Genomic DNA, 18085 nt, shown 5'->3' on the forward strand with positions numbered 1-18085 from the left:
TTTCTGTTCCGACCTCGGCAGTTCAAACTGTGAGCTGGGTCAGTGCCGCAGGCTGTGGTAGGGGGCGGTGGGGACCCTGCGTCTGAGGCACTGGGGGGATCCTGACTCGTGCGCTGCACGATTTGGGAAGGTCGTCCCCCGGTCATCCCAGTAATCTTTGCTCCCGAGGAACGGCATATTTCGCATCTGCGGAAAGTGTCTTGTGGTCGTTGGGAGAACGACTGGACGCGGAGGGAAGGTGCAGGGAGACTTCGTTTCCTGTAGACGGGGTCCCAGCCGACGACGTAGACCTGAGTTGGATCTGTTGACCCCAAATTGTGCTTTTCCCACCAAGAAGAAAGAGAAACGTTAGTACAAGTTTGGAACTAAAATGTAGTAGAGAAGAAACATAATCTCTAAAATCACACAGCTGTTCCGTTTCAAAGTGTTCCTAGTGCCCAGCTCTGCTAACTCCCGGCCGGTGTTCCTTGACTTTCTGGTGGGAAAGACTTTCTGGGCCGTGCCTGGTGGCTCATGCCTGTAATCCCAGTACTTTGGGAGGCCGAGGGGGCTGGATCACGAGATCAACAGGTTGACACCATCCTGGTCAATTTGGTGAAACCTGTCTCCACTAAAAATACAAAAAATTAGTGGGTGTGGTGTCGCGCCCCTGTAGTCCCAGCTACTCAGCAGACTGAGGCAGGAGAATCGGTCGCTTGAACCCGGTGGGTGGAGGTTGCAGAGAGCCGAGCTCGCGCCACTGCACTCCAGCCTGGCGGCAGAGAGAGACTTCATCTCCAAAAAGAAAAAGAAAAAAAAAAAGGCTTTCTTTTTCCACTGGTGTGTGTGCCTGTGGGAAGCGCTGACTCACCTCCATGCTCCAGTGCAGCCTTCCAGTGTAGCTTCTGGCACGGAAGCTACAGAAGCTTTTCTTCTTAGTGGGAAAAGCACAATTTGGGGTCAACAGATCCAACTCAAGTCTACGTCGTCTGCTGGGACCCCGTCTACAGGAAACGAAGTCTCCCTGCCACCTTCCCTTCGCATCCAGTCATTCTTCCAATGACCCCAAGACACATGTATCCTCCATGGTACGGAAGATACCGGTTTGATTTCCCTCTGCAAGTCAGATAGTGCCTAGCACATCGTAGACAGACACAAATATTTATTAAACGGAATTAATGCAATACTTTAATTGAATGAAATGGCACCCTGTTCCTCTTTATAAAAATCAAGCTGTCAGATTTTATGTACCCCAATTTCCTATAAACCTCACTAATTCAGTGATTACCAATTTATTGGCCATAGATTGCCAGGTAGCTCAAAAATTACTAGAAGGGTCTCTGTTAAGTCCATGGGGTCTCCAGCCATCATCTAGAACCAGTCATTTCTCACACGTAGAGATGCTGCTGTTTTTCAAATGTACATAGATGAGTTGTGCTTTAGGAGCTTTTACAGAGTCAACAGGTACTAAAAGTAATACTACGATCGTATTGGAGGTTCGTAAAACGTTTTACATTTTTTATTGAAATTTAAGTTTAAGTTAGGAAATCACTTCATTAGTCCAGTTGTCTAGGTCTGAGCTGTCCAGTGTGGTAGCCACAAGTGACTACTTAAAGAGTTAGAATGAAATTAATGAAAAATTCCTCTTTTTATTTTCCCTAAGTACATTTTAAATAACCACATGTGGCTAATGGCTAAATGGCTGAAAGGTACAGATGTAGAATATTTCCATCCTTGCAGAAATAGATACTGCTGATGTTGACCCTTAAGATGAATAAAAAGTAACTTAACCATAAAATATAACCTTAGCAGAGATAACTCATCTAATTTATAGCATGACAGAGAGAAATGAAATTGGGGATGGTTAAGCAGTTTCTACCCTTGTTCAGTGAACAAATACATTATCTCTTCATAAAGAAATAAATGAAATTTACTGTTTTTCTCTGGGTATTGCCCGGATTGTAAAATGCTTTTCCCAGTCCTTACTTCAACCTTCTTCCTTGTAGGTTAGAGTAACTTGTTATTGGTAAATAGCCACGATGGAGGCTAAGGACCAGAAGAAACACAGAAAGAAAAACAGTGGGCCCAAAGCTGAAAAGAAAAAGAAGTGGCATCTGCGGGATCTCCAACTAAGAGACAAAGAAGATGCCTGGAAGAGAAAACTCAAAGCTTTTGCAGTTCAGTCTACTGTGCAGATGGCTTGGTCCTTTCACTGGTATGTTTAGCTGCAGTCTGGTGGTTCTTTCATTGATTCTTTCTAAATAGAAGGAGCCTCTCACAGGTGACATTTTCATTCACAAGTCTAGTCCAGCTCCAAAGGACATAGAGATGCATGCTGTGTGGCTTTCACGAAAACGTGGGAAACCTTCCCCATAGAAGCTGCCTTGCCTCCGGTGTCTGCACACTGGTTGGTGTTTCTTGCTCAAGATAAAATAATTCATGGAATCTGTTTATTCCTAAGCTTTACACTGTTTCTATGGTGATGTGTGCTTTTTCCCTCTAGATATGTTTTACATAGTTGTAGCATAAAATACAAAAAATTACAATATTTAATACTAAAGACTTTATTTAGTGAGTCCTCGTGATATGCCTCGCAATGTGCTTTAAACATTTTTCAACTAAAGGCTTCCAGCAGCCTTACCAGAGTAGGAATTATTCTTGCCCTCATTTTATGGATAAGAAAACTGAGGTGAAGAAAACAAGTTACCTCCAATCATATAACCAATAAATAGGAGAGTCAGATTTACTCTACAGCTTCTGCTCTTGTCCGTTATGATGCACTGCCTTGGTAGTTACCTTTTGGTTTTTTTAAAAAACTATTAAAATCACTTATAAAACAGTCAGATTTAAGGAGTGTTTAATTTTCAATTCTCTATACTATTGAAGTCATCTTGTTACATCTTATTGAACAGCAGTTATTTAGATGGGGACCAGAAGTTATCAAGCTAATAATTGAATAGTCAATACATGTATATAATGTCTGTTATACTCTCTAATTAATATATTAAAGTACTCTCTATAAGTATACTAAAAAAAAGTCTACTTATATGGTTGATACCTTTTATTCTATTTTGAAAGTAAGTTTAATTTTTTTTTTTTTTTTCATGAATAGGACTCAGGATTTAAAGACAAAGAAGCATCATATTCCAGTGGTTGATCGAACTCTGCTAGAGTCTCCAGCAATAGTGGCGATGATGTTGGGGCCTTCAAAAGTTGGAAAGAGCACTTTGATACAGTGCCTCATTGGAATTTCACCCGGCAGGAGTTGACCAAGATCTGAGGCCCTGTGACGGTCCAGTCAGGTAGGAGATGCTGCCACAGACACAGTTGATGGGGCTGTTGTCATCTGAGGGACATGCATGTATTTGTTGTTTTCTTGAGTGGAATATGTTAAATATTGTCATATCATGCTACCTCTCTTATGCTTTTACTAAGTTGGGTATGGCTTCAAAAACGTGTAAGTTCCCAGAGATAAGGATGTGATAAATATCTTATCCTAACTGGCTTATGGCTTTGCCAAGTATGTTCCTTGGAAGGGCCTAGCAGGCCTGGTCACCGTGAAGACATCATTTAACAGATAGCACGTACCTCGTATGTGCCACGCTTGCCCTGATGAAGCCACATTCTGGTGGAAGTGAGAGTTTTCTCTTTTTCCTATAAGAATTTGCATTGGGAGATGGTGACCTTTCCAAGTTTGAGGGAAAAGGAAACAAGCTTCCAGTGGTAGAATGGCAATGTACAATCTGAATCTCTTGTTATTGCAATAATATAGTTGGATTGGGGTTTTTCTTTATCTTTGGAGCATCCGTATTTTCTTTTCCTTTTTTTGAGACAGAGTCCTACTCTGTGGCACAGGCTGGAGTGCAGTGGTGTGATTACAGCCCACTGCAGCCTCAACCTCCTAGGCTCAGGCAGTCCTGCCTCCTGAGTAGTGTATGTCACCACACCTGGCTAATTTTTCTTCCTTTCTCTGCCAACCTGTAGAGTTGGGGTTTCCCCATGTGTCCCAGGCTGGTCTCAAAACTCCTGGGCTCAAGGGATCCGCCTGCATTGGCTTCCCAAGGTGCTGGGACTACAGGGATGAGCCATTGTGCCCAACCCATATTTTTTTGACTGTTTTCCTTTTACATTAATTTAGAAATAATTATTGTTATGAATATTCTGTTGTATTACATTTGAGGATATTTTTGGCTATAGTAGGAATACAGGAAGTTTTGTTAGAGTTGAAGACATTGGCCTGCAGCTAAACAGCAGGATCATGGTTATCACGGAGTCTGTCCTGTCAGGATTTTCTGTTTGAGCACTTTGATTCACCTGGGTAGACTTTTTATATTATTTTAGTTTAGAACACAGCAAGAAAAACAGGATGGAATTTATTTTATGTTACTAGTTTTTGCCCATAATAATGAACTTCTGATACACTCCTGTAAACATATATGGTGATTAGCAGATGCAATTAAAAAAATGAAAATGAGATTTGATGGTTAGGGTTTCTCCAGAGTCTTTTTAAAGTAAAATTTTCATCTTTTTACTTATAGGTTAAAAGCACAGACTCACCATTATTGAATGTGGGTGTGACATTAACATGATTATTGATCTGGCTAAAGTAGCAGATCTGGTAACTTAGCAGGGGCGGCCTGGGGTGCTGATGGAGACTTACAGCGTGTGATAGGTTATTTACCCCGTGATAAAGGGAAGAGTATTTTATGATTATTAAAGGAATCATGGTCATCATCAGGGATACAGCACATGTGACTGAATTGATGATAACAATAATAGTAAATGTTTTTACATTAATAATAAAAATGGAATGTACACAATGAAATATATTCCAAAATCTAAAAGCAAATCACAGGATGGAGAAAACCTTTAATAAACACAGGTGAGTTCAGTATTATCTGTAATTTACATAAGATGAAACAGAGCCTCCCAGCAGTTAAGTAACTTGTGTGAAGGTGGGACCCTTGTTCCTAATGGTTCCAGAACCTTCATCCTTAATGTGAAAGTAAGTACATGAATTGCCCTGCAGAAGTGGTCAGAGTTTATCAATAGAAAATCTAGACGTTACTGAATGTATGTAAAATGTACACGCACTTTTGATTATGGAAATGGTAATGTTCACGGTTTCTGATACTCTATTAATAAACTATTTTTTAAATTAGCAAAAATAAGATATAAATGAGAAAAAAATAAGCCATGTTGATTAGGAAGTGTGGGGTAACAAATGCCTTGGGAGTTTCATTTTTATTTAGTTTTTACTGGAGAGCCATTTTGTGACAAAGAGTTACAAATTTGGCCCAGGAAGACTCCTAAAATATAAAGTAAAAAGTAATACAGATTTTAAAGTTGTGCCATTGTAATGTTAAGAAGCTAAATAACATTTAAATTTTGAACATGTAATGCTACTATTAGTACAAGTAAGTGTTATTATTAATGTCGTGTAAGCTTACTAAATCTTGTGTACTTGAAATGATTTAAATAGTTTATAGGAGTCATTTGTCTCTTTTATTTAAAATGTAGCAAGTTTCTAATTTTGAAGACGTACATTTTAAAAGATGCCATTACGTTTTTTTAATTTTTAATTATTATGGATACATAATAGTTGTACATAAGGAACATTTTGATTTCATTCTTTTAGTTATTCTGAATTATATAATAAATGACAGTCACCCTATTGTGCTCTTGGACACGAGAATTTATTCTATTTAACTGTATTTTTGTACCTGTTAACCTGTCCCTCTTTGTCCTTCCCTCCCTGCTACCCTTCCCAGTCTCTTAGCCGTTATGGAGAGAGATGCCTATTATGTAAATCATTTTAAGATTTTCAAAAGGAAGACACATATTTGGTAAAGTGCTCTAACTGTAATGCAGGATACACACAATGCGCATCTTCTTTTTCTCTGCTCTAACTGCTGATCTCTCAGATCCCTGCAGGGCAGGATCCTTCTAGATGCATGTAAACACACTTGCCACCCTTTAGAAACACAGATGGTAGCTTATTCTATACAGTTTTGTGCTTTGCTTTTTTCATGTAATACATCTTGGAGGTATATAATCAGTAAGTACTGTAGTTCTGCCTCCTTATTAATCCATCCTATGGATGCACCATAATTTATTTAGCCTAGCTTATGTTGATTGCTCTGCTCTGGGTTGTCAAAGCTTACTGAGAATGCAGAGGCACACAAAATATGTGGATTTAGGTGTGTAGGTGCATGTGTGGATTAGGGGTGTAACACTGGCTTAGATGACAAAAATTGGCAGCTGAGGGACTGTTTGCTCCCTATTCTTCCTGACCCTACAACCAGCTGCTTGCCCCTTGGCACTCTGTGTCATCAGATGTGGTGTGAAGATATTCCATCTGTCCTTTGAGCTGGTCCAGAACCATTTCTGTGCTCAGAAGCCTCATCTCTGTCTCCTCACCATTCTTAGATGGATACCTCTGCTTGGCTGCAGAGCAGTCTGCCTCTGTGGGGCTTTAAGTCCTGAAAGAAGCCAGCAAGGCTCTGGAAGCCTCAGGACTTTGCTGTAAATCTCCCTTCTTAGGATTGCTTCTTGTTGAGAGCTTTTATTTTGCTGCAGTGTTGACTAGAATTTAATTGAAATATAATTTTTAGTTTTCCCTTAATGTCTAGAGTGCCAAGCTGTTCTACCTTTCTGGAGTGGTGCATGGAGAATATCAAAACGAGGAAATTGACAGTCTGGGCTGTTTTATTACGCTTATGAAGTTTAGGCCTCTCACATGGCAAACTTCTCACCCTTATATCCTGGCAGACAGTTAAAAAGTGATTGTAGGGCCGGGCGCGGTGGCTCAAGCCTGTAATTCCAGCACTTTGGGAGGCCAAGGCGGGTGGATCACGAGGTCAAGAGATCGAGACCATCCTGGTCAACATGGTGAAACCCCGTCTCTACTAAATATACAAAAAATTAGCTGGGCATGGTGGCGCATGCCTGTAATCCCAGCTACTCGGGAGGCTGAGGCAGGAGAATTGCCTGAACCCAGGAGGCGGAGGTTGCCGTGAGCCGAGATCGCGCCATTGCACTCCAGCCTGGGTAACAAGAGCGAAACTCCGTCTCAGAAAAAACAAAAAACAAAAAAAAAAAAAAAAAAAAAAAAAAAAAAGTGATTGTAAACTTTTATTCATGGGTCATATATTTCAAAGCTAAAAAGGCTAGAAAAAGAACAGTGATAGAATTTGTGTTTTGCCTATTTGAATAGCGGGGGTAGAAGTGTAGTTGATGGAAAATATCTATTGCTCCAAGATGCTATGCCTTTGGGAGTAAATTAATTATGAAGTATTTAGGAAAATGGGAGGACTTGGAAGCACTTAAGGCTACAGGATGTGGCCCCGTCCTGTGTTCAGCATCAGTTTTCAGTGATGCTGCCTTGTGTCCATGTGCTTGAGTTCTTCATGTGTGCCCTCAGTTTCCTTCCTTTGTGCTCTTCCTCATGTGGTTTTCTCAGCCTGGAATACCCTTTTCCACCTGCCAGAAGCCACATCACAGTAAAAATCCCAGAGTACAGGCTTGCCCTCTTCCAGAAAGGGATTTTCTGAATATGTTTTTCACTCTTCCCTGACCCCAGGTGGATATCATCTCCCTGTCTGGTGTCTTATGGAATGAATGTCACTTTTAGCCTACCGTGGTATGTCTGCCCCTTTTCCTCTGGTGGGTGGTGAATGGTGCTTCCTTATTTCTGTATTTTCTAGTTTTCTGAATGACATGTTTAGTGGACAAGAGTGTGGTGAGTCATTGACAGATGAAAGGAGGTATAGGAACTTTTGACATTCATTTCTACTTTATGACGGAATTTGTTTTTCTCGGGTGGAAGATTTGAGAAACTGAGAGGATATACAAACAAACATCAAATGTGACCAGAAGGTGTCACTTTATGGTAAAGAAGAGCACACTTAAAAAATAAAAGGCAGATTCACATGCCAGGTATTGTCTTGTTATTAGAACATGTTAGAATTACACATAGGATTCTTGGGATGGCTTGATTTCTCAGGAAAACTGAAATATGACCAAACAAGGGAAGATGGCCTTGCTGGAGGTTTTAAAAGTAACCCAGCGATGTGTAGGCCTGCAACCGTGCTATCAAGTCTGTCTTCTCCTGTAGCTAGAGGGGCACTGTTCCGGTTTGGTGCAGTGCCCTTCTTTAGTGAAATGTTTCAAGCCCTTGAACTGTGGATCATTTTTACCCCCACTGTCAACAGTAGATACTTACTGACTTTTGTCAGCGGAAGCTGGCTTTTTAAAAGGGGCCTGTCTTCTAGGGGTAGGAGACTTCGCCGTGAGTGATGTCAGTTTCCTCCCAGACCCTTGTGTCTTCCTGAACAACAGAAGTTCTGTTTAAATGAGAAGGAGAAACTGGTTTATGCACCTCTTTCTGGAGTTGGGGGTGTGCTGTATGACAAAGACAGTGTTGACCTTGGTGGCAGCCACAGTTTTGGGGCATCAGTGAGACAGGATTCATTGCTCTGAACTCTCATTCTTCTTTCTGAATCTATTTTTTAGTCACAAAAAGTAACGTACTCAGCTTTTAGGAAGCCTCCCTGCTGCCTGTGGCAAGAGCAGAGAGTGAAATGCTTGGGGCTGGGAAGAGGCAACAAAAGCCCACAGAGTCTATTCTCAGTTCATCTCCCATCCTAGTCCTATCATGGCCTAACATCCTTAGCTACCGATTGCAGAGGAGATTCTACAAATTCGTGTTCATGTGACCTTGGATGTTGGCAGATTCACATTGGTGCCCCTGGCATCTGTGCCTGCATCTGCAGTTTCAACGGGCTCAGGAACAGGCTAAAGGGCCTCCAAGCTTCCTCCAGTTTCCTCGTATATGCGTGTGAAATATACTTTCTTGGCCTGGGTCTTTCCTGCCTTTTCTTGCCAGTTGGGTCAGATCTAGCTTATTAACCAGTGCTTTTTGAGCTTTAATAGAACTGGCTCAGACCAGTTGGAGACCTGAAAAGGGCTATGGGATAGACATTTATTAGAGTAGTTTCAAATGTGCAGCCAAATGGAGTACAGAGTCCAAAGTTCCCATGTGCCCTCAGTTCCTGTGCACTCCTGGGTCACTCCACTAACAACCTCCTCTACCAGAGTAGAATATTTGCTATAGTCATGAACTTATACTGACATGTCATCACCACCCAGAGTGATACCCTTGGTGACGCACATTCTGAGGGTTTGGAGGAATGTATAGCGAGTACATGTATAATGAATGTATTATCATAGCTGTTACGATATCCTGCAGTATATTTTCACTATGGTAAGTATCTTGTGCTCTACTTATTTATCCTCTCTTTTCCTAACCACCGCAAACCACTTATCTTTTCAGTCTCCATAGTTTTGCATTTTTCTGGACATTGTGTTCTTGGAATCATAGAGCAGATAGCTTTCCAGATTGGCTTCTTTCAGTTAGTAATGTGCATTTAATGTTCCTCAGTGTCTTCTGATGGCTCAATACCTCATTTCTTTTTAGAAGTGATTAGTATTTCATTTTCTAAATATACCACAGTGTTATTTATCTGTTATTATCTGTTAGTTAAGCTACTGAAGGACAACTTAGTTCTTCCTACATTTTGGTAGCTATTTTAGAAACTGCTATAAACATCTGTGTTCAGGTTTTTGTGTGGACATCAGCTTTCTGGTCATTTGAATAAAGACCTAGGGAGTGCAACTGCTGGATCACATAGTAAGAGTATGTGTAGTTTTGTAAGAAATTGCCCATATTAGGAGAGGCTTTATGATGGTAGAGGAGAACATGTTAACATACTGAAGAATCAGTCCACTGAAGGAGATAGAACTTGAGGATCTAGAAAGAATGATGTAACCATGAGAGCTGTTAAAAGATTACGATTAGGCACTCTGAAACATTAGGAGGTAGATTTGAGCGTTCAGAAATTTAAAACCAGGCAGCCCCAGTCTACAAGCAGCTCAGAGCTCCAACAGAGAGGGCTCGGGAGGGTGGGGGAAGACTTACATTGTTATTGTAGAAGAAAAAGAAAATGCTTGATCTGGTAAAGTGCAGCAGTGGTCTCATTTGGCTCATTACAGTGAAAGTTTCTAGGTAGATGTTAGTTGATGGTTTCTGACTGGCTAAGCTTAAGTTTCCTTTTATTTACACTGAGTCAAGTTTTGTTTTTTTTTTAAGGAGGAACTGAGTGCACTGCACTGGAGCCATCCTGAGCCTCATGGCCACCTGTTTATCTGATTATTTTTTTCACAGAGGAGACCCTTTTAAAAATATCCGTTGCCCTGCCTCGAGTGCAGTGGTATGATCACGGCTCACTACAGGCTCAACCTTCCAGGCTCAGGTGATCGTCCCACCTCAGTGCTCCCCACCTTCAGTAGCTGGGACTACAGGCATGTGCCACCACACCACCATGCTCACCTAATTATGTATCTATATTTGTTTTAGAGGTGGGGTTTCTCTCAGTTGCTTAGGCTTGTTTCAAAGTCCTGGGCTCAAATAATCTGCCTGCATTGGCCTCCCCAGTTGCCAGAATTACAGGCCATCTAAATCTTTTATCTCAGATTTGCCTTGTGAGAAAAGGAGGGATGATTTTTCTGACATGATGAGGGAGAGAAAGATGAGGTGGGTGCATTCTGTGCATATTAATTTCTCAGGGGGTGGGAAGATGATCGGCTGTTACCTAATGGGATATCTTTTCTCCTTAACTGATTTGGCAAGATATCAGAAGAGAGAAGTTGAATAAAGGAAGAACATGGAAAAGATTGGTCAAAAAGTTAGAAGAACATAGAAAAGATGTCGTTGGAGACAGAAACCTTTTATTGATTTTTGGAAAATTTAGGGCCAATTTGTTGTGTAAGAAATTTGAATTTGTGATGATACCTGTGACCGTTTTTTGATATTTTTCTGGTTCAGCTGAGTGGTGTCACTGAGCCAACACAAAGTGGGGCTCATCCAGGGATGAGATTTTGCCAGAGAAAGGACGAGCAGCAAGTCAGGGAGCTTAAGGCAATTATTAGAAAGTGACTGTTAAAATTGTGTAGGTGGAAAGAGACAGATTGGATTTTTGTGTTTGGTATTTGGGGGAAGAGGTGTGTGGGTATGTACGTGAGATGTGTTGTTCATTCTCCTGAGAGAGAAAATGGGGGGATTAAATGGACTGCAGTCCTGGACAAGGTGGAAAACTCTTAAAGTGGAAGTACTGGGGCAAGTGCTCTGACAGGCTGGGATGGTGTAGTCAGTCCCTTCACCTGGAAATCAGTAGAATGTTAGCAGTCCAGACTCAAACTTTGTAAAAAACAGGTAGAGAAAAGGAAGTCCCTCACAGTAACCGGCACCATAATCAAGACAGAATGTTTTCAGAATAAATTGAGTTATCTGCTTTCAGCCCCAGGTGGTAGCTGTTCTCTGCCCTGATGATATGTGATAATAATTTGTGATCCTCATGTCTTAAAATGGAGTCACTTATCTCCAGTAGAATTAAGTCTACAGTGAGGGGTTGTCCCCTCATCCCCAAAGAGATGAACACATGAATGGGCTGAGGTGATAACAATTATTGCTGCCTGAGATCATGAGAGACCTGAAGTGAACTGATAGGAAGTGAAAGGTGGCTGAGAACCAGAGAATGGACCCATCTGCAGAGGATCATAAAACCAGCAGAGACAAGATCTTGTCTAAGATGTGTTCAGAAGCTTTGTCCATGAGAACTGCAAGGACTTATTCACACCTGGTGGCTGCTGCTATGATCTCTGCCCCAAAGGAACATCTGACCAGCATCCAAAGGGCTTCTGGACCCACTGGATTCCTCTGGAGGTACATTGGTCTCTTGAGCCATCACTGTGGTTTTTTATTTACTTTATTCCTGCCTGTGTGTAGAATGATAATTGCCTAATTGATAATGTGAATGAATACCTCTTGACAAATGTAAATCTGAGTATATATAATTGGCTGCCATGTTACTGTGAAACCTCACAGCTCCAGTCAGTGTCAGCACAGCTAGGCAGCTTGTACCCAATGCTCATATCAGTGGGCATCATCTACAGGCACCTAATGACTCAGGTACTTTAACAGTCACTGATGAGTATATCTCCAAGGAATAGTCCAACAACACATAGCTGGCCTGACAGACGGTAACTGTATGTCTAATCCAGGGTCATACTGAGTGGACATCTGCCAACCAGAGGTCATTCCCCTTGCCTGCCATTGAGCAGTTCAAAAGTGACTGGTGTGAGCAGACATGAGTGCACTTGCTCAAGTCACTATTTGCCTCTTCGAAGGGCATCATACTTAGGATCTTGGTGATTGTGCCTTATTGGAGTCCTACACATTTCACTTGCAAATTATATTTGAAATTAGAGTAAATTACTATTTGCTAGTCATTCACGAAACAGTTTTTAAAATTGCAATTCCAGAACCCACATTAACATCCAGTGACTCATAGAAAGCAATAGAGAAATGTATTAAATGTTCTGGCAACTATGTTGCTAGTCATTCACAAAACAGTTTTTAAAATTGCAATTCCAGAACTCATATTAACACCCAGTGATCCATGGAAAGCAATAGAAAAATGTATAAGGAAAAATGTTCTGGTAGAATCTGGCACTGGCCTGGCTATCCAGCCTCAGGCATTGGTCACATTAACTCACAGAGTTAAGAAAAATAGAAAGTACCAGCCTTGTTACTCAAGACATTAGGAACTATCAATCGATTTAGATAGATAAAGAATTTTAGCTAAGTGTCATCCTGAAAAATATGTACCTCTTCCAGAGAACCCAGGAGGTTATGATGACCCCTGGAAAGCCCAACCAGCAATAACAGTGAAAGTTACATAGGTACATGAGTGCAGAAATACAGTCTCTACTGAAAATAAGTTTTATACTCGGCAAAAATTACAGGATATACATAGAACTTTTGCTCATGAGGTAAAATCAGATATACAAATTACATATGGTTTAGGGGTTAATGGTGGTGAATTTGTTATGCTTACAGGAGGCAAAGGAGGACCAATGACTGGAATAGCAAAGAACTCCAGGATTCATGATGAACTAATTGCTAGAGCAAAAATATACAAGATCTCTCTAACTTATAATGGGGAAGGGGTAACAGAAGTTGGATGAGACAATACCCAAACGTGATTTCCAGGTTTACTGAACCCAAACTGAACAATGGAAGACTGTAGATGACACCATTAAGATTTCTCAAGAATATGGAAGATTATTATTCACTTCTGATGGGACCTTGTAAGTCACCTGAAAAAAATTCACATGAAAAACAACTTTTACAAAATGTCAAGTTATGCTACAACATTCACATAATATAGAGTACAACCCTGATCTCTTGGCTGTCATAAAATGTTTCTTACCTCTAAACCGAAGTTTCATTTTATAATTTAATTTTTTTTATTTTTCCCGTCCTCTTAGCTTAAGAAAAGATCATTGCAGGCCGAGTGCGGTGGCTCACGCCTGTAATCCCAGAATTTTGTGAGGCTGAGGCAGGTAGATCACCTGAGGTCAGGAGTTCGAGACCAGCCTGACCAACATGGTGGAACCCTGTCTCTACTAAAAATACCAGAACTAGCTGGGTGTGGTGGCAGATGCCTGTAATCCCAGCTACTGGGGAGGTTGAGGCAGGAGAATCGCTTGAACCCAGGAGGTGGAGGTTGCAGTGAGCCAAGATGGTGTACTCCAGCATGGGTGATAGAGTGAAACTCCATCTAAAAACAAACAAACAAACAAACAAACAAAAAAAACCAACAACAACAACAAAAAAGATCATTGCAAACTTTTTGTGTGTTTTTCATATATGCTTGCAGAGGGTTGTAAAATTTTATTGCAATTATTCGTGCTTTAAGCTGAAACTTTTCTAATCTTTCTTTAGCAATTGTGGAATAGCATGCTATTTCCTTTCCATATTCAATTGTTTCTTCTGTATTTATTACCCTAGCTATAGGATTCTGTCTTTTGAACCTCTCCTGCAGTTAGGTGTGGCCATGTCACTAAATTTTAAGCAAATAATTTGTAAGCAGTGTGCTAGGAGTACCTTCTAAAAAACCTTCTTCTTTTCTCCCTCATTTTCATTACAGTAGTCTGGAGTGAAGATCCAATAGCTGGAGGTCAGTAGTCATCCTATGTAATGCAGGCAGGGGTGATGGGCAGCACGGTCTTTTAAATCCCTTACTGGAAGACAAATTTCACAAGACCAAGAACCTTACGTTAGTCCAAGCAATATCCCAGCACTTACACACAGTGTGCAGCATGTTTGCCGAGGGCTTAGGTATTAAATGGGTATTGAATGAATAGATGTATTAATTGGTTTACTCTGGAGTCATAAGTAAACAAGGTCTGAGCTCATTTCATTAATCAAACTCCCGATTAATTCAAATCACACTGATTTAATTTGTTTCTCTTTGCTCTCTCAGACTTGCCAATGTCATGGGCGGATAGGAGTTTTTCTTAATTTACTTCAATATTGCATTAAATCAAAATGTTTTAAAATCTGTTTTTATAACAGTGCTTCCCAGTAACTTCCTGTTTAGAAAGTTCAAAATTCTTCCATTTTTAAAGTCATGGATATCTTTTTTATTGTGTCTGTTGTTAAGTGCAGGAACTGTTTTGTAATTTTAAATAGACGTCATCTCAAGTCTACAAGAATTATCCAAAGTGGGATCTAAAGACCTTTCTAGGTTTTCAGACACTATTCATGCAGATTGTAGCCACTAGGTCCTGAGGATTGTACTTGACATTGGTTACTGAAACTGAGCTTTCTTGAATTCTTTTTCCTTCCACTGTGGTTTTTCGCATTTCAGCATATCGCCTATTTTTGTCCTCAAACTACACTGAAATATTTTCAGTGGAATTAAAGAGGAATCATCCCTCCTATGTTTTTGAAATGACCCTTTGCTTCCTATAATAATGATTCTTCTGGTCCTTTTTGTAATTACTTATGTTAGAGTTCGTAAATATTCATACATTTTGCAATTGCATATAATTTTCTTCTTAATTATTTTTTCCTCTTTCCCTAAAGTTGTTGTTATTTTTCTTAACTGTTTGTGGGAAAAATTAAGCCCATCTTTCACTTTCTGGATATGCTTATTTATAATTGAACTCTGATTTTTGCTCAAATTGCATTTCAAGTTACCCACTTTTAGGGAAGCTATTAGTGTATCAAGTTTGTTTTTGTTTTTGTTTTTTTGTTTTTTTTGAAAAGTCTGTTAATATAAAGGTCATCAAAAGATACCTTCCTAAAACTTTCCTCTACCAGAAATATCTCTGGAGTCACATGGCTCTTTCTTCCTTCTTGCTTTTGTAGAACTCCAAAGCTGATCTCTTCCTGATCCAGATTGCATGCATCTGTGCCTTTTGGGGGCTCTAGCGCACTCGTTCTTTCTTCTCTTCTAACCTCAAAAATGTGTTTTCTCTGTTGGCTCTTCCCCTTTAACATAGAAGTTTACTCATGCTTTTGTTGAATCTTGAAATAAAAGGCTTTCTGTAGCACGTATCTCCATTTAACTACTCCTACATCTCTCTTCTCAGCCAAATACTTGGGGAGAGAAGCCCTTAGTTTGTGTTGTTTTCTCACCTCCAGTTCACTGCTTTACCCACTGCCTGACATGTAGCTCACTCTCACACATGCACAAGCCCAATCACTAAGTTGCCATAGCTGATTTGTAGCTTTCATGCCCTCCTAGCAAAATTTGACTCTGTGCATTGGGATATTACTTACTGAGTAGCTATTGACCAGGCACTGTGCTAGGTGCTGCTGTTACAGAAATGAAATCAGACATCATCTCCTTTCTAATGACTCATAGGAGCAGCCATTCCTGATTCCTAAGCAGGTCTCTTGACTCCCAGTGCTCACTTTTGCAAGCTTTACTTAATGTGGTGTAAATCACTCTATTCTCCAGGTCTTCTTTCTTTCCAATTCTCCATACTATACACAAGTTCTCAAGTCAATCACTTCCATGCCCCTGGCTTCAGTTGCATTCTCTATTCTCTGAAGACAATAGAATTTTAAATTTAAAATGTTAGCTTTATTTTATGTCAGATTCCTCATTTGCTGTAACCATAGATTCAGAGTTACTCCATGAAAGTAATAAATAAAAAATGGTGATATTCTTGGCATGTAAATTTTAGGAAATTTCCCCAGTTACTCTTAATGGTTGGATTTAGTATTTGTGCTATTTTTGAAGACATATGTTTGGATGTCACAAATGGACTTAGCCTACAGTGATTTATATTCAACTTTGACCAGAGAGTTCCATTTTAATGTGACACTGAGCGTAAAATACTGTCTTTTCCTCCTTAGCAATTTCTCTTCCTACATTCTCTGACAGGAGAAAGGTACAACTCTGTACCCAGTATTCCCCAGCAGAGCCCGAGTAGCCCTGTTTTTTCCTCTACTTCCCTGCTTTCACATCTCATGACCAAGTACTTCCTATTCTGTCTCCCCAATAATCATAACATTTTTCCTCCACTTTTTTCACTGCCACTGTCTTTAGCATCAGTCTTCCTTTAGATAGTCTTTTAATTGGTCTTGTTGCTTCCTTCAGTCCTTCCTTATACAGACCACTACACACACATCTGACAGAGACTCCTCATCTTTGTATGGTTCAATGACTCAGATTTTCAGAATAAAATTAAAACTACCCCTGCGTCAAACCTGGGTCCAAGTAGAGGTGGGTTTGTATCTCAGGTTCATACACTGTTGAGTAATGTGGTCTCACAAAACTGAACTTATTAAGCCTTTGTGTATCTGCCTACCCTCATTGAGATTGGGACTGTTTCACACATACGGTGTCTGGCATGTAGAAGGGACTTCATCAATGCTGAATGAACAGGAGGCATTTTAAAATTCACATTAAAAAAATATATATATATCTATAAAATATGTCAGTCTATAATGTCACTTCCCCCCCAAGCTTGACTTCTACCTGTACTTTCTGATGTGGTTTGGTCATGTCCCCACCCAAATCTCATCTTGAATTGTAATCCCCATAATCCCCACATGTTGTGGGAGGAACCCGGTGGGAGATAATTGGAACATAGGAGCAGTTTCCCCCATGCTGTTCTTGTGATAGTGAGTGAGTTCTCATGAGATCTGATTGTTTTATATGTGTTTGACAGTTGCTTCTTCACATGCTCACACTCTTTGGCCTGCCGCCATGTAAGAAGTAACTGCTTCCCCTTCTGCTGTGATTGTAGGTTTTCTTAGGCCTCCACAGCCATGTGGAATGTGAGTCAATTAAACTTCTTTCCTTTATAAATTCCCCAACCTCAGGTATTTCTTTATAGCAGTGTGAAAATTTATTTTCTGATAATCACGCTTGAGGAATTGGGGAATTCATAGTACCTGAGATCAAATACTGGCCCCAGCCTGGGCAGTCATGTGACCTTGGGGAGATAACTTACCTTCTCCATCTTAATGTCTTCTCTAAAACTGGTGAGATTGTTTCTGAGGGCTAAATGAGCATAGCCCACTTGGAGCACTATCAGGCACATACTGCTTGCTAGGTGTTCAGTATTCATTTTTATTGAGTTAGGACTGTGGTAACTCACTTTATGGCTCTTGATTCTGTATAACAAAGTCATGCTTAGTGCTTTGTTAGTAAAAGAGAGAAAATCTGAAAGTCCCTGCCATCAAAGAAAGAAACAGGGGAGAAAGGGAAGTTGGTAAGTTTCAGCACTTTAGAGCTTGCGGGGACAAGTTAGGTTTCTATTTTATGGAGAAGGAGGTGGAGGCAGGATGGGTTCTAAGGTGTCATTCAAGACACACAGCCGTAACTCTTCAGTGAGAGTAGAGCTAGGGCCCCAGGGATTGCTGTGGTCAAGTTGCAGACAAAAACTACTACTCATTGGAAGACAGGAGAGGAATATTTCAGGTGTATCTACATTGAGTCAACAAATAAAAGTTCAACTTGGTTGCTAATGGGACCCACTCTGCTAACTGCCACTTTGTATAGAACTCCTAGAGGAAGATGGCTTCCAGTAATGAACTGCCCTGTTTTTAGGACTAAAAAGCTCAGGAAGCTGGTGGGTGATGAATGAAAACCTTAGTTCCACTGGCACTGAAGGAGGGGCCAGGAGAGCAGGGGCATCATAAGCCACAGGGTGGGGTAGCCCAGGCAGTGGGGGAGGGGCA

General features: G+C 40.5%; 1 long non-coding RNA gene across 1 annotated transcript; it reads left to right on the plus strand.

Annotated features, from left to right (window-relative positions):
* The first annotated feature begins 2105 nt into the window (after positions 1 to 2105).
* On the plus strand, positions 2106 to 18080 carry LOC141580604 (uncharacterized). Its single transcript, XR_012512868.1, has 3 exons — positions 2106 to 2194; positions 3092 to 11761; positions 12938 to 18080. It is a non-coding gene; the product is annotated as an uncharacterized LOC141580604 (long non-coding RNA).
* The last annotated feature ends 5 nt before the right edge of the window (positions 18081 to 18085 follow it).

This window comes from Saimiri boliviensis, chromosome 12 (genome assembly GCF_048565385.1).
Source record: "Saimiri boliviensis isolate mSaiBol1 chromosome 12, mSaiBol1.pri, whole genome shotgun sequence".
Taxonomy (NCBI): Eukaryota; Metazoa; Chordata; class Mammalia; order Primates; family Cebidae; genus Saimiri; species Saimiri boliviensis.